This window comes from Acanthopagrus latus, chromosome 6 (genome assembly GCF_904848185.1).
Source record: "Acanthopagrus latus isolate v.2019 chromosome 6, fAcaLat1.1, whole genome shotgun sequence".
NCBI lineage: Eukaryota > Metazoa > Chordata > Actinopteri > Spariformes > Sparidae > Acanthopagrus > Acanthopagrus latus.
The window spans coordinates 1,558,136-1,585,042 of NC_051044.1; the positions used below are offsets into that span (position 1 = coordinate 1,558,136).

A 26,907-nucleotide genomic window follows, 5' to 3' on the forward strand; every position below is an offset into this window, starting at 1 on the left:
ACATTTCATACATCCGTCTGTAGACGAGTCACAATAATGAAAATATCAGTTTAACCATGATCAGAATATCTCAGTGTTTGGTGTGTTGGAGATGAGCTGTGGGCCCAAAACTACTACAGGCTCCATAAAGCACCTCCTAAAAAATAAAACTTCAGAAAGTCGTCATTTTATTTTCTCTAATTTATGTTTTTCTTAAAATCCATCTGTTGTCATGGCGTCAGAAGGTTTGACATCCTCACACCAGTGGACGAGTCCATCATACCGACCGTTATATAATAATATTGAATAAATAAATATAAAAATAAAATAAATGAAAATAAATAAAAAATAAGTGAAAATTTAAAAAACAAAAACTTAAATGATAAAAATCAAAATTTTAATGTTTAAATAGATAAAAATTTAAATTAAAATAAAGTTGGTGCAGCAGAAAAACGGAGGCAGCGGGAGGAAAACGGGAAGCTTGTGTCAAATCTGCTGAAGGTGATAAACTTCTGTCACAGCGGCCATTACTGATGACATCATCAGGAAACAGCAGGAAGAAGTGGGAGCTCCTTGTGTTAGCTCCAGCGGTGCTGACAGCGAGGAGCTGCCCAGTGCTGTCACTGTCAGCCCGGAGAACATGAGCGCTGCTGCCGCGTCATCCACCAGGTGAGTGTCAATACTGTCGACATGATAAAAGTAAAATTACTTAAAGTAAAAGTATTCAATCAAATAAACTGCTTGAACATGAAACATTGACACCCAGCAGGTCAGACTCATCAGCAGAGATCAGTGTTGATGAAAACAGGATGTTACTGTGTGTGAATATTTGTATATTTAGTTTTATTGTGTTTGTCTGTTTTAGAAATGCAGGTCCAGATGTGAGAACACGACAGCTGTGAGTTACAGGTGAGTTACAGGTGAGACAGAGCTGAGTTAGAGGCCTTGTGTTCTCCTCTGGTCATCGTCGTGGATATAAATTGATTCAGAAGTTATTAGCTTGATTCTCTTCTTCACTGCAGCCTCCTTTCTTCTGTCAGGTACCAGCAGCTCACAGCTAATGAGGCCGACAGACGTCAGTTTGTGTGAATTATCTGCAGAGTAACTAGAAAATAAATGAAGTAGAGAATAATTAAAATGTGTGTGAGGTGAGCTGGACAAGAATATAAAGGAGCGTGAGATGTTGAAGCACCTCAGACTTATTTTCCACCACTGAACTCGGCGCTGACGAAACATTCCAGGTGTCAGATTTCCTCCATTGTCCCTCGTCCACCGGGCTCACCTGTGTGTTTCTGTCTGTTTGCTCTCAAGGACACAAAGACGACGGACGGACGGACGGAAGACGTTTCATATTCACGTACGATATGAAGGAGGCCGAATATTCTGCTGAGAGAAGGTGAATAACTCTAAAACACAGAGAAAGAAACACATCAGGTTACAGAAGTCTGTGTGTGTGTGTGTGTGTGTGTGTGTGTGTGTGTGTGTGTGTGTGTGTGTGTTGTTGACATTCATGCAGAGACGACAGACAAGCTGCTGCCTGTCTGTCTCTGCTGCGGGGAAAAACACACTCACAGGTTACCGAACACTGACGAATACAGCACACACACACACACACACACACACACACACACACACACACACACATTCCAGCACAAACACATATTCATACATCATCTTTCACTCCCATTTCTCACACACACACACCAGGATTCATGCTCTGGGGAACATGAATGTCCGTATAAAATATGGTTCCGGTTCAGATTGTATCCAGATAAAATGCTGACATTTTTTTTTTGCTGGGTAAGTTTATAAGGAAACACACTTCTGACCAGCAGGCGGCGCCGGAGGAACCATGTCGGGTCACTTTTACATCAGCAGGTTCTTCCTCTGGGGACCGCGAGCGACGACAGATGTTTCTGTCTGAACCAACACGGCGGAGTGACAAACAAGAGTCAATCATCACACATTCTTCACTTATCTCCACACACACACACACACACACACACACACACACACACACACACACACACATACACATTTGTGGGAATTTCCATAACGTGTTGCACCAGGCAGAGTTCACCTCCGTCATTTCTCTTTTATCCAGCGAGCATCTCAGAGACCATTTCACCGTCTGTCTGTCTGTCTGTCTCTCTGCAGCGCTTCACTTTGTAGAGACAGAAACAAGATGGTGGACAAGTTACGCAAACAAACTGAACCAATTAATGTGAAATGATGGGGGGTGTAAATGTGAGACTGTTGTCTTCTCAGAGGTGTCAGTGACGTCAGTAAACCTGCTGCTTCTCTAACAGGCTGTTTCTAAATCAGATCTAAATTAAATTGTTTTAAAAAAGAAAATGACTAAATTACAGGATTCACTCAGTGATCCACCGTGTCAGGTTCAACTTCAGGTTAACAAACTGTCAGCGGTCCTGTGATGGATGAACCGTGTGAGCATCTTCTTCCTCTCCTCCTCTCCTCCTCCTCGTCACTTCATCCCCAGGATTTTATAGAACCACATGTTTCAGAAAATGTAGTTTGTGAGCCATCACCATGGCAACTGGACAAACATTAAATCCAAAAAAAAGTAGAATTATTATTTTTTGTATCAGTCATGAGAAAAATATGAAATAACAAATCTTTTTTTCATTTTCTCATTTTGACTATGAAATAAACAAAATGAGACGCGGAACACTAAACTCGTCCAGCGTCTCCGTCACACGTCTGTATCACATCTGTATACTGGCACACTGTACAGATGTTAGCTGTCGCTGTTAGCTGCCAGCGATCAGCCGGACGTGATTGGTTGGAGTCCTCAACAGTCGTCTCTGCAGCGCCCCCTTGTGCCTCGTGGCGTCTGATGTTCAGCTGAACTGAAGCAGATGATTCGGTTCTGCAGGCGGGATTTGATTCATGTCTCTGGTGTTTTACAGACTTTTCTGTTTTGAAATGCTGAGTGGTTTATTCTCCTCTTACCTCTGACCTCTGACCTCTCTCTCTCTCTCTCTCTCTGTCTCTCTCTCTCTCTGTCTCTCTCTCTCTCTCTCTCTCTCTCTCTCTCTCTCTACGTTCCTCTCGTGTGTTTGTTCATGAAGTCGATTCATGTCTCTGGTGTTTTAGACTTTTCTGTTTTGAAATGCTGAGTGGTTTATTCTCCTCTGACCTCTCTCTCTCTCTCTCTCTCTCTCTCTCTACGTTCCTCTCGTCTGTTTGTTCATGAAGTCGATTCATGTTCAGATATTTTCGACGCGTGTCGACGTGTCCTCGCCTCAGTTCGAACCTCTTGCGAGCATCTGTTGGTGCTGGGTGTAAACACACCAGCTCTGTTGTTCCTCCTTCACTCTCTCCGTCTCTGACTCAGAACCAGAAGCTGCCGGTGATCCGACACGTTCAGACATGTTGGACGTTCAAAAGGAAAACTTATTTTTAACCTCGGTCACATCAGCGTCATCTGAAAGTTCCCAGCATGCATCAATTTGACTGTTTCCTTTTGATTTGCGTCCGGACTGATGTCTTCCCTCTTCCTCATTGTCTGATTTGAATGTGAGGAGGAAGTGAAACGAGGCAGCTGGCTGTATCTCCAGCTTAACGTAGTTTACTGTTCTCCTCTGACCCCGACACTCTAAAAAGGAAACTGACCTTTTCAGCTGATGTTATCACGAGTTATCGCTGTTTGTGGTCGATGGTGTGTGTCCACATTTGCATCTATTTTTCTGTCAACTGACTGACATTAAAACATGTCATCAGTGGAAGGATTTCCCCTCCAAGTCTTTAAAAACAGACGTTTTGATGTGACAGTTGTTGACACATTACACTTCTGTGTGAGTTGAGATGTTGTGCGTCTCTCTTGTTGTTTGTAAGGTTTATATTTATATATTTAACTGGACATTGTGTGATAAATGAGTGAGTGAAGCTAAAGTAATGCAACATGTAGAGTAACGACTCCATCACCTTTAACTGGATCAGGGAAGTGAATCTTGTTATCCAGCGCAGCGTCGTCACCGCGGTGGTCGGCCCTCATCTTTAAACTCGACCTGTTTCAGGAGTCAGTGGAAGTCCTGCGCTGTAATTCACATGTATTTGATGTAAAAACAATCACAGTAGTGATTAATTATATTGATGTAAGAGTTACTAATTGACAGTGAGGATTTAAACACTTCACTGCCGTGTTTCAACCAGGTGACACATCTGTTTCACTTCACAGGCTCATTAAACATTAATTCAGCTTTTCAATTCAAACAAACTGCCTTTTTTTTTTTTTTTTAAATCTCCGAGGCCTTTCGAAGAGGAAGAAAATCATGTCGGTGACGTTTTTAGTGCTCAGTTTGATGTAATCGTCTTTAAAAGTGTCTCTACTCGACTGGAGTGAGAACTCTTTACAGATCACATCGCACAGACACGGAGGAAGTCGGAGGTCTTAAATCTGTCAACACCTTCACAGAGGTCGGAGGTCAGGTGACGAGGGATTACAGGAAATGAGGTTGTGTGTGTGTGTGTGTGTGTGTGTGTGTGTGTGTGTGTGTGTGTGTGTTTATGAACATGACTCGCTCGCTGCTCCGTCACATCAACATTCAGTCTGCATTAATCTTCTTTTTCTGTACTTTGTTTCCTCCATGTGTGTCTGTTGTGTTGTGTTGTGTTGTGTTGTGTTGTGTTGTGTTGTGTTGTGTTGACTGCTGTTTGTGTGAAGACTTTGTTCTGTTCACTTCAGTTCTTCTGACTTTTTTTAACACAACATGTAGAAACACACTCAGGTGGTCGCTCCTGTCTTAGATACAAACCAACCCGGGAACTCGACTGGTTGCGTCCGTCCGTCGTCAGTCGACCTCGCAGACTCAACGCTGCCGCACAGCCGGAGCTGAGAGACGAGTTCCCGCGATAATTACAGAATCACGCACGAGCGCAATCTTACATGTTATTAACACAACAACAATCAGACAAAAGCCGAGTGTTCCCAGCCGGAGGAGAGAAGAAGGGCTTGGATTTATCTCTTCTTCTAGATTTTTGTGCTGGAGTCAACACTGTTCCGTGATCCGGCATGTCAGCGCAGCGGAGCCGGTGGAGGTGAACACAGCAGTGAAACACACGATCGGACTGAACACGGAGCTGGTGGAATTACAAGTGACTGTCAAGCTTTGTTTTTACACCCAATAAGGAAAAGGGTTGTGTTAACGCCAGAGACGTCTAACTACAAAGAAATGAAGTAAACTGGAGGATTCAACGAGGCAGTTTGTCACATTAATCCTCCATGTAGTGTAATCTGTAATTAATGGTCAGAAGTTGAAAGTTGCCTCTGACTTCCTCCTCACACAGCTGGGCAGCGCGGTCCTTCACCCGCTCAGCTTCAGTCGGTTGTATCAGCCTTTGTAGTAGAAAACATGTCGGCCATCTTGAATTCAACTTTCAAGTTATCTTCAGTCTCGTCTTTGTGTGTCCGACAGTCACCACCTGCCTGCACGACTCCCTCGCCATCATCTTCACATGCAGCTTCTTCAGTAAACCTGCTGTTATCCACCACAGGTCGGCACGTAGGCTCACCTTGTTTGATCATAACAGAATGTGGAACTGTTCCTTTAGCTGATGCATCTGCACTTATTTATTCTCACAGTCGTTTCCTCGACAAAGCCGAGGCTCTTTGCCTCCTTTCACTTCGTGCTCAGAGCCAGCGACCTTTTAGGGTTTTCAACAGTGTCGATACGAAAAGAAACAAAATGTGAAGTCAGGTGCCTCTGAAACCACGTAGTCCTTTTGTCCTTGGCTCATATGGGGGAGTGTGTGTGTGTGTGTGTGTGTGTGTGTGTGTGTGTGTGTGTTCGTTATGGGAACACACACCGCAGCTGCCGGCCTCCCTGACTACCAGCCACCAAACAAAAAAAATTCTTTTCAAAACCAACCTCAGGAACCAGCAGAGAGATGATTAAATTCTCCATGCGAGGAGTTCAAAAGCAATAAAAAATGAAATGAAAACATGGGCGGCGTGCAACACAAAGACCTCATTGTTGCCGGGCAGAGGAATGCGTGTGTGTGTGTGTGTGTGTGTGTGTGTGTGTGTGTGTGTGTGTGTGTGTTACTGTGGGCAGAGGCCGGGAGGAATTTGAGTTTTTGCATGGAGACAAAAGGTGGCCTATGGTGGGGAGAGAGGATGAGGCACAGAGAGGGAAAGAAAGCGAGAAAGAGACAGACAGTAGCTGCTTCCATCCACGTCTCCATGCTAACACGCTAGCACACACTGCGCTAGCATTCTCCAAAAGTACAATGACCAGTCTTAAAAACTCAGCTAATTAATTCTCAAATGACTCTAAGCTGCATGAAAGCGGTCTCTCTGTGAATCATCTCCCGACCCTCTTTAATGTCTCTCAGCTCTTTGTTTCGGTTTTCACAAGTTGCAGATTGTTTTTAGTCACTGTGAGTATGTTAGCATGCTAATGTTAGCATTCAGCCTCGAGCAGTTGACTGTATTAATCCAACTGTCTCCCAGATGAAGATGATGAGATGATGAGACACCTTGACACGTTCGCTGAGTCCGTAAAGCTGCTTAGCTGGATTAAGGGGACACTGATATGACCTGGATGCTGTGTGTGTGTGTGTGTGTGTGTGTGTGTGTGTGTGTGTGTGTGTGTGTGTGTGTGTGTGTGTGTGTGTGTGTGTGTGTGTGTGAGAGAGCCTGAGCAGGTGATAACAGGTTTACAGGTTTATGTGTCAATCTGTCTCACTGGTGGAATGTAACTGAGTACATTTGCTCAAGTACTGTACTTGAAATATTGTGTATATTTTGAATTAATCTAAATCTGCACAGTAACTGCAGCAGTGCAATATTTCTCTCTGGTTTTACGTAAGAGAGTAAATGTCTGTGTGAACACTTTTGTACTTTTGGTGATTTAAAGCTGCTAAAATCAACTCTCTTTTCTCTGGATTCTGGCGCCCCCTGTGGACAGAAGCGATACGAGCAGCTTGTTTGTTCATGATAGTTTCACACACTGTCAGCAGGATGCGTTACGACGAGGTCATCAACCCATCCTCAGGTATTTGTGTGTCCAGCGTAAAATACGATGTCACAGTCCAGCTGCCCTGCTGCCGTACAGCCGGACTACAGAGCAGCTTTGTCCCTTCAGACCGTGAGAATCTGAATCTTTAAGAATAAATAAACAGAACCAGCCGGTCGTCTCTCTGATGGTCGTATTCACTTCGATCATTTCCAGACATCAGTAATAAACTAAGTCTGTTTTATAACCAGATAAAAACTTGTGTAGTAAGTTTAAGTGTGTGTGTGTGTGTGTGTGTGTGTGTGTGTGTTGAACTTCATTATGGTGGAAACACTGACGAAGCGTCTGCAGTAACAGTGAGAGCAGCTCTGTCACACCTGACTGACTCACCACCTGCTCCTCATGTTTTCCATGTCGTCATATGATCCTGTTGATTGATGCTGTTTTTAACAGGAAAGCATAAAATCCCAAACAGTCACAATCATCCATGTCATGAAGACTTCACCTCCATCGATCCCCTCAGAGTGTGTGAAGACGAGTTTCTATCAAACAAGTGATGAAAACATTATCTGCCATCACACAGGATGCTGAACTTTATCAGTCGGATTAATTCTTTGTACATATCTGTTACCAACAAACATTATTTTAATCACAAATAATACATTTTTCAATATAAGTAGTATTTGATACATTAATTATATGAATAGGTTAAAAGAAACATGTTTCCCAGAGGAACTATGTCTCTAGTAACGGCAGGATCCCAGACTCCCTTACAAAAAGTGCATATTTAAGAGTTGTTGCATCATGACAAGAAACTTATGAAAGTTTTTAGAATGGCTATGACAGATTCTAAATATTTGGTGCCTTCTTGTAAATTCAGCATTAAATACAACACATTAGGATGTTTATTCTCTTGTAAAAAGTGTCAGTTTGATGCAACATCACTGTAAATGCCGGTCTGTTCTTTGTGCATTCTGTCTGATTCCGTATCAAAAGTCATACTGAATGTGAACATGTCAAAATCTACAAATCCAATAAATAGTACTTAATACAGGTTACTTCTATGGAGAAAGAGGAGAAAATCACCAAACTCCTTGCAAAAAAATCTCAATTTAGAGACTTTTTGCCTGAAGAGAAACTTTATAAACTTTGTAATTCTTTATACAACATGTGAAATTATTTGGGACTCCTTGTTCATTTGGCAAATGTTAAACATGAAGATAATTCTTTTTTTTGTGTAACAAAACAATGTATCTGCTTGTTCCAGTGACTCATAACACTCAATAAAATAACTTTATTTGTCATTTACACAGATAACAGTGAAACACAAGGTTCTCTCAGGACAATGTTTGAGATAATTTAGTAAATAAAGAGTAAATCTGTTCGTTCTACCTTCTTAAAATCATTTAATTTGATTTGTAAGTTCTTCTTTTATCTACTGATGTGAGTTTTATGTTTAGAATCTGTCTTCATGAAGCTGAGGAGGACAAGGAGGAGGAGGAGAAGGAGGACGAGAAGGAGGAGGAGGAGGAGGAGAAGGAGGAGGAGGAGGAGGAGGAGAAGGAGGAGGACGAGGAGGAGGACGAGAAGGAGGAGGAAGAGGAGGAGGAGGAGGAGGAGAAGGAGGGGGGGAAGGAGAAGGAGGGAGGCTGTTAAAGGTCACTCATACCTGAACTTTGGACTTGCTCGCTCCACTCACACTCAATATATTTCCACCACCTCTGATGGAAGTCTCGGTCCAGAATAATCCACAGTGACGTTCTCTCACTTCCTCTAACACAGCCGGTGTTTGGACGGTGACAGGTGTCTCCAGGTGTCTCCAGGTGTCTCCAGGTGTCTCCAGGTGTCTCCAGGTGGCTGGTGTCTATGACTGAGTGCATTTTGATGCAGATCCAAATACAGATTCTGGATTGTGCAGATTTAAATATGTTTAATTGGACTGATGAGGCTCAGTGGAGGTATGCGCTCTACTCAGAACCATTTTAGTTTGATTTTAAATCAACCTGCTGAATATTTTCCTGATTTATCACGTGGAGACTCCGACTTCATGCCATAAAACTTCTTGCTCAGTTTTCTGTCTGACTGAGAAACTTTCTTACGATGAAACAATCGATCTTGTTATCGATGAATCATTGAACCCTCTGATGTTTTCAGCGGCTCTTGAATCTTCGTCCTCCAGCTGTGGTCGTCATGGCCGCCTCTCTGCTGTGACATCAGCGCCGCCATCGTCATCGCCTCACTTCTCTTCCCACCAGCAAGCGGGGAGTCGATCACTTCCTGTTATTAAGTCTTGCTGAGGGTCAGAGGTTAAGGGTGAGAGGTGGGAGACAGACGTAGTGTTGACAAGCAGGAGAGAGGAGGGAGAGGAGGAAGAGGAGGGAGAGGAGGAAGAGGAGGGAGAGGAGGAAGAGGAGGGAGAGGAGGGAGAGGAGGGAGAGAGGAGGAAGAGGAGGGAGAGGAGGAAGAGGAGGGAGAGAGGAGGTCTGTTTACCGGCTGTGTGAGCAGAGAGACGAGGTATTACTGAGGAATGACCGGAATTTCCTGAGTGGCAGTGATGGAGGCTCCAACCAACTCTGCTTATTTCTGTCTCTCCCTCGTCTCTCTCTCTTCTCTCCCTCGTCTCTCCCTCGTCTCTCTCCCTCGTCTCTCCCCTCGTCTCTCTCTCGTCTCTCTCTCGTCTCTCCCTCGTCTCTCCCTCGTCTCTCTCTCGTCTCTCCCTCGTCTCTCCCTCGTCTCTCTTGTCTCTCTCTCTTCTCTCTGTCTTCTCTCTCTCTTCTCTCTCTCTTCTCTCCCTCGTCTCTCCCTCGTCTCTCCCTCGTCTCTCCCTCGTCTCTCTCTCTTCTCTCCCTCGTCTCTCCCTCGTCTCTCTCTCTTCTCTCCCTCTTCTCTCCCTCGTCTCTCTCTCTTCTCTCCCTCGTCTCTCCCCTCCTCTCTCTTGTCTCTCTCTCTGTGTGTCCGACAGCTCTCATATATAAATCAGACATGTTGTAAACGTGGATGTAAATCTCTGGTGTCTCTTTATGAAGACAGACTGAAGTCCGGGCGATATTTCTTCAGTCTGAGAAGGAGTATTCAGATAAAGACGCGTGTTTACGTCCCCTCGATCGTCCAGTCAGAATACAACAGGCACAAAGTGGTTCCACCGGGCCGTGACGGTTCGGACCCGTCAGAAACATCACAGAATAAACTGTGTTGAGAATATTCAGTGAGTCTGTTTGTTCACACCGTCTGTCGGTTCTGATGACATGTAGACAGAATATATATGTGACTCTGTGAATGGAGGATTTATTTGGACCGAACCAGATGTGACAGTGAACCGACACTGTTCTGGTGGTTGTGACTCAGTTTGAGTCCAGATTGAATGAAGAGTGTTTGAACTTCGTCTTTAGAAACTTGAGTTCAGACGGTCGTATTTTCTGTTTGTAATGAAAGCAGGTGTAAAATATTTAGTTTCTTGACACTTTGTGAGTTTGTTCTGTTGACTCAGCAGTGAGTGTTCTGGCTGATTTAACGTCTCCCAGCTGAAACTACAGGTCCGTCAGCACCTCCATCATCTCTGGAGGTTCTGAGTGGTGTCAGGAGACAGGACGGGCCGGGTCAGCTAGCTGGTTAGCATGCTAACACCAACAACACAGTACGTAGACATCTTCGACAGAACGTCAACACTCTGCTGATGAAGTTGTTGTTCCTGATGTGAGAGTGATACTGTGTGTGTGTGTGTGTGTGTGTGTGTGTGTGTGTGTGTGTGTGTTTCAGTATGGTAGCTGATAAAACATGGCGGACGTGTTTCACCTCCTGCATTGTTCTGCAGATCAGCCCGAGCTGCGAGAGGATCCTGTTACACGACGGTGTGACCTGCCAAGTAAAGTACAATGAAGTGAGTGCACACACACACACACACACACACACACACACACACACACACACACACACACACTGTTTAACACACTGATACCTTGTTCTCACCAAAGCTGCGATGCATGAAGACGTGTTTGTCGTGTTGTTGTTACTTGATATTTCTCTACACTTCAGTGGAATATGTTGTACTTTTTACTCCACTACAGTTACTTGAAACCTTTAGTTACTTTCCCGTTGATAAGATTAAATATAATCATAAACAGTTCTTATAAAATATTACCTCAAACACATGTTGATCTCTTGATCTCTGAATATAAATCTAACGTGTCAGCATCAGACCCTGACGAGGGATCCTGAGCGTTCGACCGGGTCGGACCTCTTCTGAGCGGGTCGGGTCTAAATCAGCTCCATGTGTGTTTGAAGGTACAGTAAATCCTGCTGCCGGCCCGCGGCTTCGCTTTTTAGAGGAGGGAGGGATCAGCGCTAAGCTGAGTGAAGGCAGGAGTCCCCGCCCTCAGGGGAGACATCAAGAGGTAGAGTTAGCATACTTCATGTATGGAGTCAAAGTAATACGACTCCCCTTCTTTCACTCCCGACCTCTCAGTCAGAGAGTGTGTGTGTGTGTGTGTGTGTGTGTGTGTGTGTGTGTGTGTTTGAAAAGATGTAATTTACACACATCTTTCAGCTCAGATCTTCACTGTAGCTGCAGAGATAACAGCGTTCGCATCTGAGGTGGATTCGAAAAGTTAAGATTTGTTATTCACACTTTTTAAATCCATCGATTCTCTGTGACACCAGTTTTCATCCTTTCATGATCAAAGTCCGATAAGTTTTATAAATGAGGCTCCGTGTTGCCAGAAGACTCAGTTCTCAGTGTCCGTCACATTACTGATGAACAGAATCGACAGAATGATCAACATGAAAACAATCATGAGTTGCAGCGCAAATATAAAACGCACCACACTGAATAAATTAATCATGTTTTGTGCAGTAAAACGTAAAATACTTCAGTCTGACATGAAGCCTGAAGAAGCTTTAATTATTTGTATAAAGTACAAGAAGCTGAATATTGTTCTGAGGTTCAGTGTTTGAGTGAACGTCTCTGTTGTTCTGCCGGTGTCTCTGTGAGTTGCAGCTTCAGAGCTAAAATGTCCGTGTGAGGATGAGGATTAACCTGAACCCCTTCATGACACGCAGGCCCGGTCCGGTCCGGTCCGTCAAAGAGCCCGTCGAAGCCCTCGTCAAGCCTGAGCAAACAAAACCAGAGAGCGACAGGAAGCGGAGCTGCAGACTTCAGTGACGTGTTCAGAGAACTTTTTCCTCGATTTTCTCCCTCGATGCAGCAAATTCCTGTAAACTGGGTCAAGCTGTGTGTGTGTGTGTGTGTGTGTGTGTGTGTGTGTGTGTGTGTGTGTGTGTGTGTGTGTGAGATCAGTGTGATTAGTGTGTGAAGTTCTGAACTGTGGTACAAATTCAAGGTACTTTTTACTTCCTTTTTATTTGACAGATTTTTACATAAAGGTTTATTAATATGATGATTTATTTCAAATGAAAGTTTCATTATGTAATATTTTATTTACTTTACACGTAGCGACATTCGCTAACGTTAGCTGAGAAGTGACTCCGCCAGCAGAAAGTATCGAGCAGCTTCCAGAACAACACAGAAGTTGGACAGAGCTCCTTTAACACCACTGGAGGATTTAAACAGGTGAGGCTGAAACAGTCAGACAGATATAAACTGCATCATATTGTCACTTTTTACAATTTTTACAAAACCAAACAAAGTGATGGATTAATGGAGGAAATAATCAGCAGATGGATTCAGAGGGAAAAGTCACAGACAAAGATCTGCCCTCAGGACATCGACACAGGATCTCTTTACAGTCATGCTTTACGGGAAGAGGTGTGTGTGTGTGTGTGTGTGTGTGTGTGTGTGGACAGACATGTGTGTAATGACCTTCTTCCTGTCAGTGTTGACTCATGGGAGGTCGAGCAGGCGGCAGCAGAGGTCAACAAAGGCTCGAACAGCGTCGCAGCGCTCTGTCAGCTCAGCGTGTCAGGATGGATTTAAAGAGTTTAACATGATTAAAACAGGATGTTTACGTTGAGAATAGTTTTATAAATGACTCTGCTATTAATCCTTTACTTTAACAGACTGCTGTACATGTGGAGGAAGGCTGGACTGTTGAAAGAAGTTTATCATGACTCATATTTATATTTTCTGTCCACCAAGACGGCGTCTGAACTGCACAGGTTCTTCAGCATTCAGTCAATCGTCACTTATTCTGCACAGTTTGCATTCAGACCCACTGAGGCAACACGTCTTCTTCAGGTACGTCCTCAGATTCCTTATATATTCACTTCTGTCATGCAGCACCAGCTAACATAAGCTAACTAGTGCGCAACCTGACCCAGCAAAACAACCCCGTCTTCCTCAGCGACATCCCCTTAACGAACAACAAAGATTATACATCAGCTAACAACATGTTAGCCAACACCAGCTAACACCAGCTATCATATGTCTAACTACCAAAGACCAATCAGCTAAAAACATGCTAGCTAACACAGCTTAAGCTAACATTAAGTATGTTAACTGTCTGTGATCTGTTGAACTCTCAGAGCAGCGTTTCTGGTGGGATGATTTTCCAACTGTTTTCATTTGACGAGTTTTGTTGCTGCATCAACAGATTTCAAGACTTGTTGAAATAAATTAGCTTGATAAGCTAACACACAGTGTGCAGCCTCTGCTGGAGGACTCTCCTCATGGGTTTCCCACAGATTTGGTTCTCACACATCCCAGATTCAACCAGACGTACGAGAGGAAGCATGTGGAAACGTTTAGAGCTGGCAGCTTCAAATCACCGTGCCCCCGTCACCCCGAGGACCCCCCTGACAGGGCTTTGAACCCGGTCCCAGAGGTCAGAGGTCAAATGGGAGGGGTCAGAACCAGGATGGAGTCCAGGCCTCCCAGAAACAAGCAGCCGCCCGGCAGAAGAGACGAAACACAGACAGCGTTATCAATACATTCATTTTAATGTACACTTAACTGTGATGAGGCCTGAAACTGGAGGGGTTCAACACTGCACGCATGACTCAGATGGACTAATCGGATATTTTCCTGAGGTTGATAAAGACGAATAAACACACGTCAAAACAACTCTGATCATAACTCTCAGAGAGGAATCCTGTCAGGTGTCTGTAAACATGTTCCTCAATCATCGACAACACAAAGCTCGCTTCCTTCTGTCCCGAGTTTCATCCCGCTGGTTGTTAAAGTCGAACATTCATCCCGTCTATCGGTCGGATCTCTTCCTCTTTCCCAGCTGCACCTTGTTTCCCTCTCAGGTGGTAACTGTACCTGTCTGCCTCCTTTCAGCCGCCACCTCACAGGAACCTGATCGGACGTCCTGCATTCCTGCAAACAAAAAGGACGGAGGTGTCGGAACGATGCAGGACGGAGAGAACAACAGCCATCGTCACCACGGCCCAACGTAACTGAGTACAGTTACTCAAGTACAACGCTGCAGGTCCTCTTTTCTTCTGGTTCTCAGAGGGAAGTGTTGTCCAGCTTTAGCTACTTGTTACTTTACAAGCTACGATTTTTGCAGACAAAACGTGAAGAAATCTGATGTTTCATTATAAATTAAATCAAAGAAGAAGTCGTAGATCAAACAGTTTATAAATTAAGCAAATCTTTCAATGATCACTTATTTCTCATGTGAAAGGAGCTTGTCTTCACTTCTGAACTGTTTCAACCGATGGAAAACAAACTCAGCTCCTCGGGACATGTTTGAAAATGTGTTTTAGTGATGGAGGTGAACAGAACCGGGCCTGACTTGACCCGATGACATCATCACATCGTATGAATAGTGAAGCAAAGTGTGAAGACACGAGTGTTCAGGTGAAGCTGAGTCTTTGTGACGGACGGCCGCTCCCTGTTTGTTCCCGTCACTCTCACATGTTCGTCTCGTTCTGATTTTCTGTTCGTCGTGAACGTTTGATTGTGAAATCTTGACTTATTTACACATGAGAGCAGAAGAAGAAGAAGAGAAATGTTTCACACAGATGTTGGATTATTATTTCTCCTGTGCTGACACGTGAAACATCGAGCTGAATTTATAGACACGGAGATGTCAACACGTGGTGATGAAGCTCCATCAGGTCGAACAAATACGTTTACTTCCTGCAGGTTATTTAATACATGAATCTATAAAGATGGATAAAGAACAAAGTAATGAGCAACAGTGACATAATGTTTACCTTCACTCTCTCACTTTTATTTTGAAGCAGAACTGTCACAGGAAGTGAAATATGTTCACTTTGTTCTGCCGTCCTTCGTCATGAAGGCGTCTACAGAGAAGAACTGCAGTCTTTTTTCTCCATTTGTAGACAGTGGGACGATTTTAAAGGAGCATTCTGTAGTTTTTGAGGCAGAAATGTTCATCAGCAGAGAAGCACCTTCATCCTGCTGCTCGTCATCAATCCTCTCTCATCACTTCCTGTCGTCTGTCAGGCTGTCGTGTCAGTAAAGTCATGACAAGGCCAAAAAAAGAAAAACTCTCCTTGTCTTCATGACTGAATGAACAACATGTGGCGGACCCTGCCACCTCTCTATCTTCAGTGTTCAGGGACCTTATTTTCCTCTGAGAGCAGATTGTTTATTCACTTACAGAAAAAAGTTTGTGTTTCTACCTCATTAATATTGTAAATGTTAAAAGTTTGAGTGTGAATCTTTCTATAAAAATACAGACTGCCCCTTTAAGTTCTGGTGTCAGAGACTAAATGAAGCGGGTCGAACTGCAAAGAGTGACAGAGGTGATGACAGGAACAGCGAGTGGATCCCGGGTCATCACCATCACGGGCCAGAACATCAGTTCAGTTCTGTTTGCTTCATCTCGACTGGACCTGGAGTTCTGACCCTGGTCCATCACAGCCTTAGAACAGAACCACCAGTCCAAAGAATGCAGCGCTCACTGTCAGCTGCTTGTTCTCTCTCCGCCTTATTTATATTTGCGTGACATGTCTTCCACCGCTGAGGATTGTGGGTCAGTACACTGCGAGAAGTGAGAGGATTTAGTCGTACGTCCTGGTTCTGTTGGCACACTGCAGCTCGGACTTCATACTGGAACATAATAAATCTTTCTCTGCACTCTGAGTGGTGAGATGGTGTGTTTATATCGAGATGATCACCTTCATCACAATGCAGACTGACTGAGGTTGAAGTCAGGTGTGACTGTTTGGACCCGACTGGAAAACAAGTTGTGTCTGATTTCTGTCGCCGTCACAGTTCAGCTGAACGAGCAGCAGGATGTTTGTAAGAACTCGTCCCGGTTCTCTTCTCGTCAGTGAGGTTTGACCTGCAGGATGTTTGCTCGGCAGTGGGCTCGGCGCTGGATTTCCCCCCCTCGCGTTCACACTCGGCTTCATCTCGTCAGAAAAACAGTTACGGCAGGAAACCGACTGCAGCGGCAGACATCAGATTATCTTCGTTTACAGTGGAGGCGTCTTCCTGTTTCTGTCGGCTGTGCTGGAAAACACCCCAGCAGCTTTCTAACGTATATGAGGCGGCAGTCTTGGGGAAATCGAACAGGATGCGGTGGATGATTTTTCATGAAATTAATTCAAGAAAATACAATTCATTCTTTTGTATTTCTTGTTCATGACTGATAGTTCTGCTGCCTTTTTACTTAAGAAAGAAACAGTCAGTCACTGTTGATCGACAGCCTCTGAGGACAAAGATGCTGATGTGAACTCTGTTTCAGACGACAGAGCAGAACTTCTTTCCTCTTTTCTCTTCAGATCATCCTCAGCACTAAAAACCACCATAAAAACAGATTTAATTTCATGATTCATCCGACCCGGGTCATTCAGAATTGGAGTTTAGTTTTCTGAATAATCCTGCTGATGAGTTTTCTGTCCAGTTCATGACGAGGTGGCGACTCTGAAGTCCACTGAACGAGGGAGAGAAACCCGGAGGTTGAGAAATCACTGCAAACAAACACGACTGTGTGTCTTGTGTGTTTCCAGAACGGGCCTGTTTACTTTAGTCCTTCTCGCTGTGTGCTGTTGGACTCGTCATAGATCTGCTCCATCGCCGAGCGCTGAAGAACAGAGACACACCCGGCTGAATCACTGCGAGTCGAGCAGTAAGTCAACACAGGACGAGGAGAGGAAACGCTGCCACCTGCTGGTTCTGTTACTGTCTCAGAGAGCAGAACTGCTGAAAGAGTCCAAACACTTCACTGTTAACTCACAAACTGAAAGGAGCAGTCTGTAGTTTAGGTGAAGAAATGTTAATGAGCTGAGAAAGATCCTCATTAACTGATAAACAAATTGACGACACGGTTTATGCTGTTTTACTTTGTTTATATGTGGCGGACCCTGCCACCTGTCGAGCTTTTAACTGTGTTCTGGGACATTATTTTCCTCTGAGAACAGTTTCTTTATTCGCTGATGGAACAAAGTTTGTATTATTACCTCAATGCTGTGAATATTAGAATTCTGAGTTTAAATTTCTTATCTTAAACCACAGAGAGCCTCGTTCATGCTGCCGACTCTGATTTTGCATCAAACACAGAAGTTAAAACAGCCAGAATAATGAAACACGTCTAACATACTTTATATGTTATTAATGATTAGATGACGACTGTGTCACACAGGGAGCTTCCAGTTTAAAGATCACTCTGCTAATCTTTAAATAGACAATCTGAAAAAGTCACGACAAGCTCACCTTTTGTTCCCCCGCCTCCTGTGTATGGTCTGCATTTGGCTCCTAAATTATAACTTCAGCCTTAACAGAGCAAACTGACCTATATGGACCCAGCAGACCTTATAGCACAGTTTGTTGACTGGACGGTGGTTTCAGAGGGCATCTAATAAAAATATTAGAGGTCGTGTACGCCTTCAAGAGGAAGCTGTTTTTTCAGTCCTTGTTGCAGAAGGCTCCAGGTGCCACGGAACTCTTTTTGGTGGTGGACAATCTGGAAAGGGTTTTGGTGGAAAGCCAAGGAGGCACTGCCTCCCCGACAGCCCCAACCCAAGCCCAGGCCCAAGTCTTCGCCTCAGCCCCAGCCCCCCAATAACGGCCCTCAGTCGAGGGCCCGGCCGAGTCTGATTCCTGCCAGAGGTTCTCCAGCCATTGGTTCTCCGTCTGCTCCCAGGCTGACTGCTGCCAGGGATCCTCCATCGGTGGCCCTGCCTCTAGAGGGTCTCGGCTCTGGTCTTTGGCACCGGCTTCCAGAGGGCCTCAGCCTTCGACCCCACCCAATCAGTCACTGCCTCGCATCCCGACCTCCTAGGTCTTCCTCAACCTGACTTTAGCCCTCCTCCAGACAACCCCTCCACCCACCCAACAAAAGTGATGATGGTGATACAGGTGCTCCTGGTCCAGACTCTGCTCCGTCACAGGCACTTTTCTCTGGGCCACTCTCCTCGCTCGACTGGACATCTCCATCCTGCCTGGCTGCTGGTGCCACAGTATTAATAACAGCGGGCATCTCTTGAGAGGAAACCACAGCTTCAGTCGATGTCTAATACCCAGTGCAAGATCCAAAAACCAGAGGGGAGATGTGGCCGGGAGTGCCTGAAGAGCAGAGCTCTTTCTGGGCTGGGATGACTACAGAGGAGACCGTTCTTCCATCGACCGTGAGATGAGGCTCCACAGGCTCGGGCACCGCCAGGCGCTGGTGCTTCAGGCAGCCACTAGAGGGCGACAGTGCAGACGCTGCACTGCTGCTGCAGTAGGTGAACTTTGGAGGGTGGAGGATGGGGGACTTGGACCTGCGGCGCCGCTGGGTTCTGGACGCTCCTCTAGAGGTTTTCCTCATACAGCTGAAGAGAGAGTGGACAGAAGAGAGAGAGGCTAAAGAAAACAGCTGTTGAGCGACTGCATCGATATTTATCATGAGAGATCACAGAGAAACTTGGGTTTAAAGTACAGTTTATTGACTGATTGGCTGCTGTGAAGGATCCACCAGCCGTTCATGAAACATCTAGTTGTTATTTGTTTTGGCAGCTAAGTTGTGTTTTTCCTGTAAAAACAGTCAGCTGATGAGGGTCGCAGCCATTAGGGCTGAATGAAACATCCCATTCTCCTCACAGAGCTGCTGGTGGTCTGCCGACTCTGGCCGGACTGGGACAGAACAACGAAGACGGAGGTCAGTCTGATGACTGAAGAACTGAGGAGGTTTCATGCTATTCTTGGCCAAACTAACCAAGCTCAAATGACTAAACATACATACATGTTGTACAAGTCCAAGACCTTTGACACACTTGGACTGAGAAAAGTCAACAAATACACTTTCAACTTTGCAGAGACCTGGTTGGTTGTTTCTGGCGTTAAATGAGGGAGCTGGTTGGACTTTATGGTCATACAGTCTGAACTGCCTGGTGTTCAGTCTGCTGGTACAAACACACTGTGAGCCTCACAGATCAGCTTGAAAAACATGGGCTCTCATTACTCACACGAAGAGTGGGACCAGTTTGCTCGTGACTATTATGAAGTCGCTCTAGCGAACCCCTGCCTCCTACCAGATATCAGCATAGACGAGTCTCTGCTGAAATATTCTGGCATCGACTCAAATGCTGTGCTGCAGACCTACTCTAATGAGCTGATCAACAGCGTTCCAGGCTTCATCGACAGGTTAGGATCAGGGTTAGGTCCAATGACTTCAATCCCAAATGCTGTTGGACTTGGAGCATTGGTGATTTCTATGGTCTTGGAGATCATTATGAAGAGCACCACTGAACCAACTGTGGATACATACAGCCTGCTGAGACGTGTGTTTGGTGAGGAGAAACATAACGCTGTCCGGGACACAATGTCAGAGTACCTGAAGCGCCATCACACCTTCATGAGAAATGAGCAACGATTACGGGAGGAACTACAGAGACTAGAAGCACAGCTGAGCAACCACCTGACCATCCTGAGAAACTCCCTGCTGCATGACGGACAGATGACCACCCGGGGCTTCAAAATCTGGATCAATGGAGCCTCCTTCCACCTCCAGATGTTGATCCATGAGGCTCGACTGAACATTCAGGCCGGCAGACGCAGATCAGACTATGTTACTGCAATCAACGCTGCCATCAGTTTTTATCTGCAGAACTTGGATATTTTGCTGGAGAAGTACAAGAATCACAACACCTATCCTGCAATACATTGGGTTCCTTATATATATTACGGTGGATACTGTGTCATAAAAGATGAGAAATGTAAAGTGGCGTATCAATCTGGTCCCTGTGGTCATATGAATGAAGGTTTTAGGAAACTGGTTTTCTCAAAATTTGACTCAGAGTTGAAGAGTCATTTTACAAACATCAGGAACAACCTCAACTCTCTAATTAACCAACGTGGTTCATTCACTCTGCCAGCAGCCTCTTCATAAGGTTAAGTGAGAAGATTTCTGATCTACATGTTTTGTTGATCTTTTCTTAAACTCTCCGACTCAGTCATGAGAGTAAATGTTCATAATTCATGTCTCTGCATTGAGGGTTGATTTAGGTTCAATGTGAAATGTTATGTTGACACCACACTGTGCTTCTACACAACACCCACTTGGTTAGAGTTAGAAAAACTTGATGTTTTTGCCTAAAATACCTGTTTTTGTCTCCACAAACGCAGCTGGAAACGCGTCTCCTTAATGTTTGTGTGATGACACATACAGATCTGAACGTGGTCGTAGGATTGTTGGAACTTTATTCTGCTGCACAGAGATGTTTGTTGTGATTGTTATCTAACGATGATGTTCTTCTGATGCAGACACACTGCTCTCTTGTTACATGACGTGTTTCAAGACCAATAAAATATACAGATTATTTGTCTTGGTACATGTTTTTTTCACCCACTTGCTTGGTTAAAATTACATCAACTCCTGTGACTTCTGGTGTTTTTTGGTTGCATATCTTCTGCTATAAAGATCATATTGGCATGAAATGTTGTGTGTGGATGCGGCACAATGTTCGTCACAAGAACTGAATCAAAGTTCGACTGCTGAAGATGAGATGTCTCCTTTTTCACTGTAAAGTCCATTGTTGGTGTGTTTTGCAGGAGATAATGTCACAAAATTATCTTAATGTAGAGCTGAGATTAAATAATTTGAGCTCAGAGAATCTTTCCACCTTCAGCAGATGAGTTATTAAGCTCGGTAACATTTTCCAATAAGATACACAAAATATGTGTAAGTAATTAGGAGCGAGGGAGGAATTAATTATGAACAACTTGATTGTTGAATGAGTACTTCCTGATTAACTGTGATTCAACGGCCGTATAGTAGATAAAGGTGAGACTATCAAAAGTCCACACACTGTTTCCTCCAGGAGAAGTTCAGATGTAAAAACAGACTTTGGTAAAAGTAGAAGTACTGATTCAACTTGTTTACTCCAGTAAAAGTAATAGAGTACTGTCAGGCACCGGCAGTAAAGTTGTGCATGCTAAAATAAACAGCCACTTTTTGCTACATTAAACAACAAACCACATTTAAAAAACATATGTGAATTTTAAATTGTTACTTTTGACCAGATTTACAGCAAAATTAGTGAACATTGTAATATTTACTGCTCTTGTAAAAATATGTCAATGTTAAATCTAAATGTTAAATTTCAATCTAAATGTTGAATATAAATCTAAATGTTAAATATAAGTTTACATTTAAATGTTAAATCTAAATCAACATGATCAATTTAAATCTAAATGTTAAATCTAAATACAAATATAAATCTAAATGTTAAAATCAAATCTAAATGTTGAACGTTAAATATAAATCTAAATGTTAAATTTAAATATGAATACTAAATGTTAAATCTAGATGTTAATTCCAAATCTGAATGTAAAAATATCATGTCAATGTAAAAGCTGAATAAAAAATCTAAATGTTAAATATTAAGCACGAATGTTGTATCTAAATTTAAATGTTAAATATAATTCTAAATGATACATGTTATATCTTAATGTTAAATCTAAATGTTAAATTTTAAATATAAATCTTAAATCTTAAATCTAAATGTTAAATGTTAAATATAAATCTACTAGGGCGTTCACAGGTCGGGGTGATGGCATCAGTGTTTAGGAAAGTGTGCGGGAAGGCTGCGTTTTCAGATTTTTCCACCCTAAGACCCGTTTTCACAAAAGTGTGTTTTCAGGATCTGTATGGATGATCAGCCAAAAATGATATAATACATGTGGGTTTTTTGCACAAAAACGCAAAAGAGCGTTTTCGTGGCCTCTACATGTATATTTGATCGTGTATATTGATCTAAGTGATGAACAACCTGCATGTCGGCAGGTTTCCTGTCAGTCGATGACATCACAGCGCTGCCATCTTGTGGTGGCAGAGTTCAGCTGCTGAACTGCAGCGAAGCATCAAAAACTCTGTGAAGCATGAAAATTAAAATTTTATGAGCGAGCGCTTAAGGAAGCATTTTTTAGAAATGCTGTGTGACCGTCCACATTATGTGACCAGAACCTGCTGGACAGCCAATGTGTAATCATTACCTTCTATTTTATGATTTGTATTTTCCTTCTCACATTATTTTATTCCTTCTTGGGTGAATTATGTTTTTCACTGAATTGTTGATTTAAAACGTATAATTGATATTGTTTCATCATTGTTTTTGTTCTCTGTTAGAGAGTGTTTCAATATTTTTATTTATTTATTTATTTTTTATCTCCCTTTCTTCTTCTTGTTCTTCTTCATCTCCTTCTCATTTTCTTCTTCTTCTTCTTCTTCTTCTTCTTCTTCTTCTTCTATTTCCTGCAGACAGCAGATTTAGTTCAGTGTGCCGTCTCACAGCTGGAGTCAGTCTGTCTGCTATCTTTGGACTCAAAGCCTTTCAACATATGCAGAGTTTTTCATGGTGCCTCCAGGTGTGTTTACCACACACACCTCCACCTCACCTGATTAAACACTTTCCTCTGGGATCTGTAGAAATGTCTGATTGAATTTGAAGGCAGCAAAATTTAAAATGTTTCTCTCATTCACTGTTTCTTTCTACACACACACACACACACACACACACACACACACACACTGACCTTTCACAGTAACGAGCCAGGAGGACACCAGGCAGACGACAGCAGCACTTCGTCCTCATTAACCGGCCTGTCTGTCACATTCACCACCTGATTGGACGAGGCAGGTGAGCGAGGGATTCATCCTGACGTGTGATTGGCTGTGAGTAATCACATTCTTTTACTAGAAGCAGAGCACCCACTGCTGACGCCATAGAGACCATTAGTCCTCACACACACACACACACACACACACGCACACACACACACACCTGGTTAAAAGCAGTGTCCCTGTGTTTGTGTGTCTATCTTTGTGAGGACCGTGTTTGATGAGGACGTGTTTACAAAATGAGGACATTCAGGTTCTGGTACGATGGAGGTCCAGTTTCAGAGTCAGGGGCTGAGGGGAGGTTTTTAATTGTGATGGTTAAACCTGCAGTAGCTCATCTTTTCACCACTTGGTGGCAGCAGAAACAACGTTAGACGCTGAGACATCATCAAGCTGAAGTTGAACTCAACATCCAGCAGTGACAGAGAAACACTGGCAGCAGCGCCAGCAGGAGTCTTTCCCTTTTCTGGAGACGTTTCTTCATCAGAAGTCGAGTAACGTCTATATGTGTTGGGTTTAATACAGCTGACACCACAGTCTGGTCCTGAAGCTCTCGATGGCATCGTGACCCTTCGTTCTTTTTTAGTTTCCTTGCACATAACCAGGACATAAACCTCGAGGGGCACACGCAGGGCTGGACAAAGAGACGGCAACGTTGCATTCACTTCCTTGTTCTATCATAAATCTACAGTTTCAAGTCTTTGTTTTAGTCTCTTCAGCTGCTGAATGCTGTCGTTGTGCTGAGCAGGTAGTGTGCAGAGCGAGCGCTGAGAGCGAACAGATAAACAAATGTCTGAAACTCAACATGCAGCTCTAAAAATCAGCGAGAGCTGCAGATTCAGCTGATGGTTCTCGGTTCTCCAAAATGTTAATCTCATAAATTGTTATTCTAAGAAATGCTGATTATAGGTGCTCTGCTCACTCGATAGGCTTGTTGCATCACATCCTGAATGTTGGTAAATGTCACTGAACTGACACTGACGAGCTGGAGAACAGAAGGAGTCTCAGTTCTGGACCAGAACAGAACATGTCAGCTGCTGGAAAAGTGGGTCACAACCCAGAAATTAGAAGCTGTTATCACTGAACAGGAGGGAGAAGGAGGTGTGAATTGGCTTGAATTGAATCTGTCTGTCTGGAAGCAAACAAGAGATGAGAGAGGAAAATGAGGAATGATTGACGAGGAGGACGAGGACTAACGGAAAAAAGAGAAAAAAGGTTTGAAAGGAAAAAATATGTATATATGTAAAAATGAGAGGGTGAGGAGGAACAAAGAGATGTGAAGAAGAGTGTGAGAAGATTTTATTGAGGTGACGGATGAAGACGGACGCAGAACGAGGGAACGAAGCGGCGTGAAGGTGAACAGCTGACGAGCCGAGGTGAGGAAGAGGAGGGATGAAGAGGCCGGAGAAGAACACAGGAACAGCCGGATTCACAAGAGATGTTAAAAGAAGATGGAGATGTGAGGCTGTTGGCTCCGTGCTCTCTTCAGATGGTGTTTATTCACACACTGTCTGAACAGAGAGGATTGTGGGTAACGACTATGGTTCAGTGTCTGTTCTGAAGGAAAGACAAGTTGTGTGCACCTGTTGGTGAAGATGACCCAGTTTTTGTCTGGTTTTGATTTTATTTCTTAGGTAAAAGTTACCAACAAATATTAATAGAATTCAAAGACTATTAAAGTTAAAGGCAGAATCAGTAGGATTTGTCCCAGCTGTTCCTGAACGCACCACAAAGACAGTTGATTGTTGAGTCTCATTCCCAGGACGTCAAATAGACACATGTTGGGTTGGTAAAGCGTCCCGAGCAGCAACAAAGAGAGAAAATCAGAAACTCTCTGCAGATACGAGACACTAACACGCCTTTTCTCCACATTCCAGCCTCCCTCTCTGTCTGTTTACGGCTTTTACGTCTTTGTCTCATTTCGCTGCGTCTGATTGGTCCACATCAGTCTGCTGATGTTGGGAAATAACAAGAATCCAGAATTCACCTCAGATGCATCAAACTAAAGTAACGAGGCTGTTGTGAAGCTGTGAGGAGGAGAAAGTTCAGATGTAGAGAGGAGAAGTCACACAGATACTCAGAGATACTGCAGATACATGAAACATGTACTGAAGTACAGTAATGAAGTATTTGTACTTCACTAGTTTGTTTTGCCTTGGTTGGTCTTCTGAATGTGACACAACACCTCCCATCATCAGATCATTGATTCTGATGCAGAAAATGAAAAATAAATGTGTGAAATAAATGACAGAGACGTCCAGGACAGACCAACACTGTTAGAAATAAGGAAAATGTTTCAGGAAAACAACATAAATTCAGCTTCAGATTATTATTTTATTTTATTCATGTTGGTCATTTATGGTCCGGTCCAGGTCATGTGACCCGTCAGTCGCTGTCAGCACTGACGGATGCTGAACGAAGGCCGACGCTGATGTTCACACGTGTTGCAGTGAAGAAGAGAGCGAGCTGGACAACACGAGGTGAGATACTCCAGTGTGAAAGTAAAGGGGGGAGATGAGTGGGAGGAAGATGAAGGTGAGAGAAGAGGAGGTGTTGGAGACCAAATCCTCTCAGTCTGCGCCTCCTCCGCTCTTTGTCTTTATTTATCTGCAGTGTGATTACATGCTGCTGATAGTAACGCCAACACAAAGCTTCAGAACTTCCTCGTGACATCTTCTCTTCTCTTCTGGAGTCTTCAGCCTCGTTAGCAGCTCAGTCTGTTTCTGTGTCTCAGTTCAGGTCTGCATCCTTCAGAGGAGCATCTGAAGTCTGTCCCAGTCTGAAGGCTCCTCCAGAGGCTCCTTCTTCTCCCTGTTTCTGGAGGATGCACCACTACGATCCTTCGTGGCAAAAAATCCCAAGATTCTTTGCGTGACCGAAAAAGAAGAAAGAAAGAGAGAAAATGGCGACATTGCGTGGCGTAGATCGTCACTCTCCCGGGCCTGGGCAGCAGAAATCATGACGTAAGAGTAAAACATCTGGTGACACAACGAGGAAATGATCCAGAGGCTCGACCGTCACATTTAACAACGGCTGACCATGTTAACAAGGTCTCTGAAGGACTCGCCTTCACAGACCACAGAGGCCGAGTCCTTCAGAGGAGGACACACACTGATGTTTCTCATGAGGTCGGGATGGTTGTGAGTAAAATCTCTTGTGGATTCACATCAGGTTCAACTCTTTAGTTTGTGTCCAGATTCCTGCTGAGCTGACGACATTCAGCCTCCTTGTGTTTAGTGCTGATTATAAAATGTTAGCATGCTAACAGGCACAACTAAGATTGTTGAAGACAAGATATAAAAGAAACACAAGATAATATGAAAGAACCGACATGAATACAGGGAAATAATATAAAATAGATAAAACAAATAAAACAGAAGAATATAAGTTCCCTCCTGCGATCGTCTTTCTTTCTTCTTTCATCTGTATCTTGTTTTATTTCACCACTGCATCGTTCAGACATGGAAAACATAACTGTGAAGGTGAAACTCCTACAGAGACGTCTCTCCCCGTCCAGCGCAGAGTGGATCACATGTAACATGGAGCTCAGAGGGACACCTGAGGACACCTGAGGACACCTGAGATCAAATGCATTATGAATCAAAACTCACTCATTCATAATTTAATCGCAGGTGGAACTGAGGGAAAGAAAACTGTCTGGGAGTGACGTGAACATCCACGGAGAAGCTTCTGATTTAACACTTCTGAAACTGTAGATCTGATCCCTCGACAGGAATCGTTGCCTCCTCACGTCTCTGTTCAGGTGACGCTCCCTCTGTTCACACACTGTATTCACATGATTAGCACATATGAAGGTGTAAATAGGTCTAGTGTTTAAATTAGGGCACGTACAAATGAATCAAACCCGTCGTCAGTGAATTCATTAGTTGACATGAAGTGACGCACCTCGCAGCTGTCGCGCTGTGGCTGTGAACGGCTGCAGTTCACTGAGTCATGAAAACAAAAAGAGTTT

The 26,907-nt window shown here is 43.8% G+C and overlaps 2 long non-coding RNA genes across 6 annotated transcripts; both read left to right on the forward strand.

The window, feature by feature from the left end:
* The first annotated feature begins 458 nt into the window (after positions 1-458).
* Positions 459-1,564, forward strand: LOC119021046. Its single transcript, XR_005075467.1, has 3 exons — positions 459-648; positions 845-888; positions 1,291-1,564. It is a non-coding gene; the product is annotated as an uncharacterized LOC119021046 (long non-coding RNA).
* An 8,263-nt stretch (positions 1,565-9,827) lies between these two features.
* LOC119020360 lies at positions 9,828-25,732 on the forward strand. 5 transcript variants are annotated; one of them, XR_005075296.1, is made up of 11 exons: positions 9,828-10,594; positions 10,717-10,837; positions 11,242-11,351; positions 12,016-12,296; positions 12,410-12,526; positions 13,052-13,150; positions 14,195-14,345; positions 22,575-22,681; positions 22,859-22,988; positions 25,307-25,414; positions 25,669-25,727. It is a non-coding gene; the product is annotated as an uncharacterized LOC119020360 (long non-coding RNA). The 5 variants fall into 5 exon arrangements; XR_005075294.1 differs by having other exon boundaries at positions 12,016-12,526; positions 25,674-25,732; XR_005075295.1 differs by having other exon boundaries at positions 11,954-12,526.
* Positions 25,733-26,907: the final 1,175 nt, after the last annotated feature.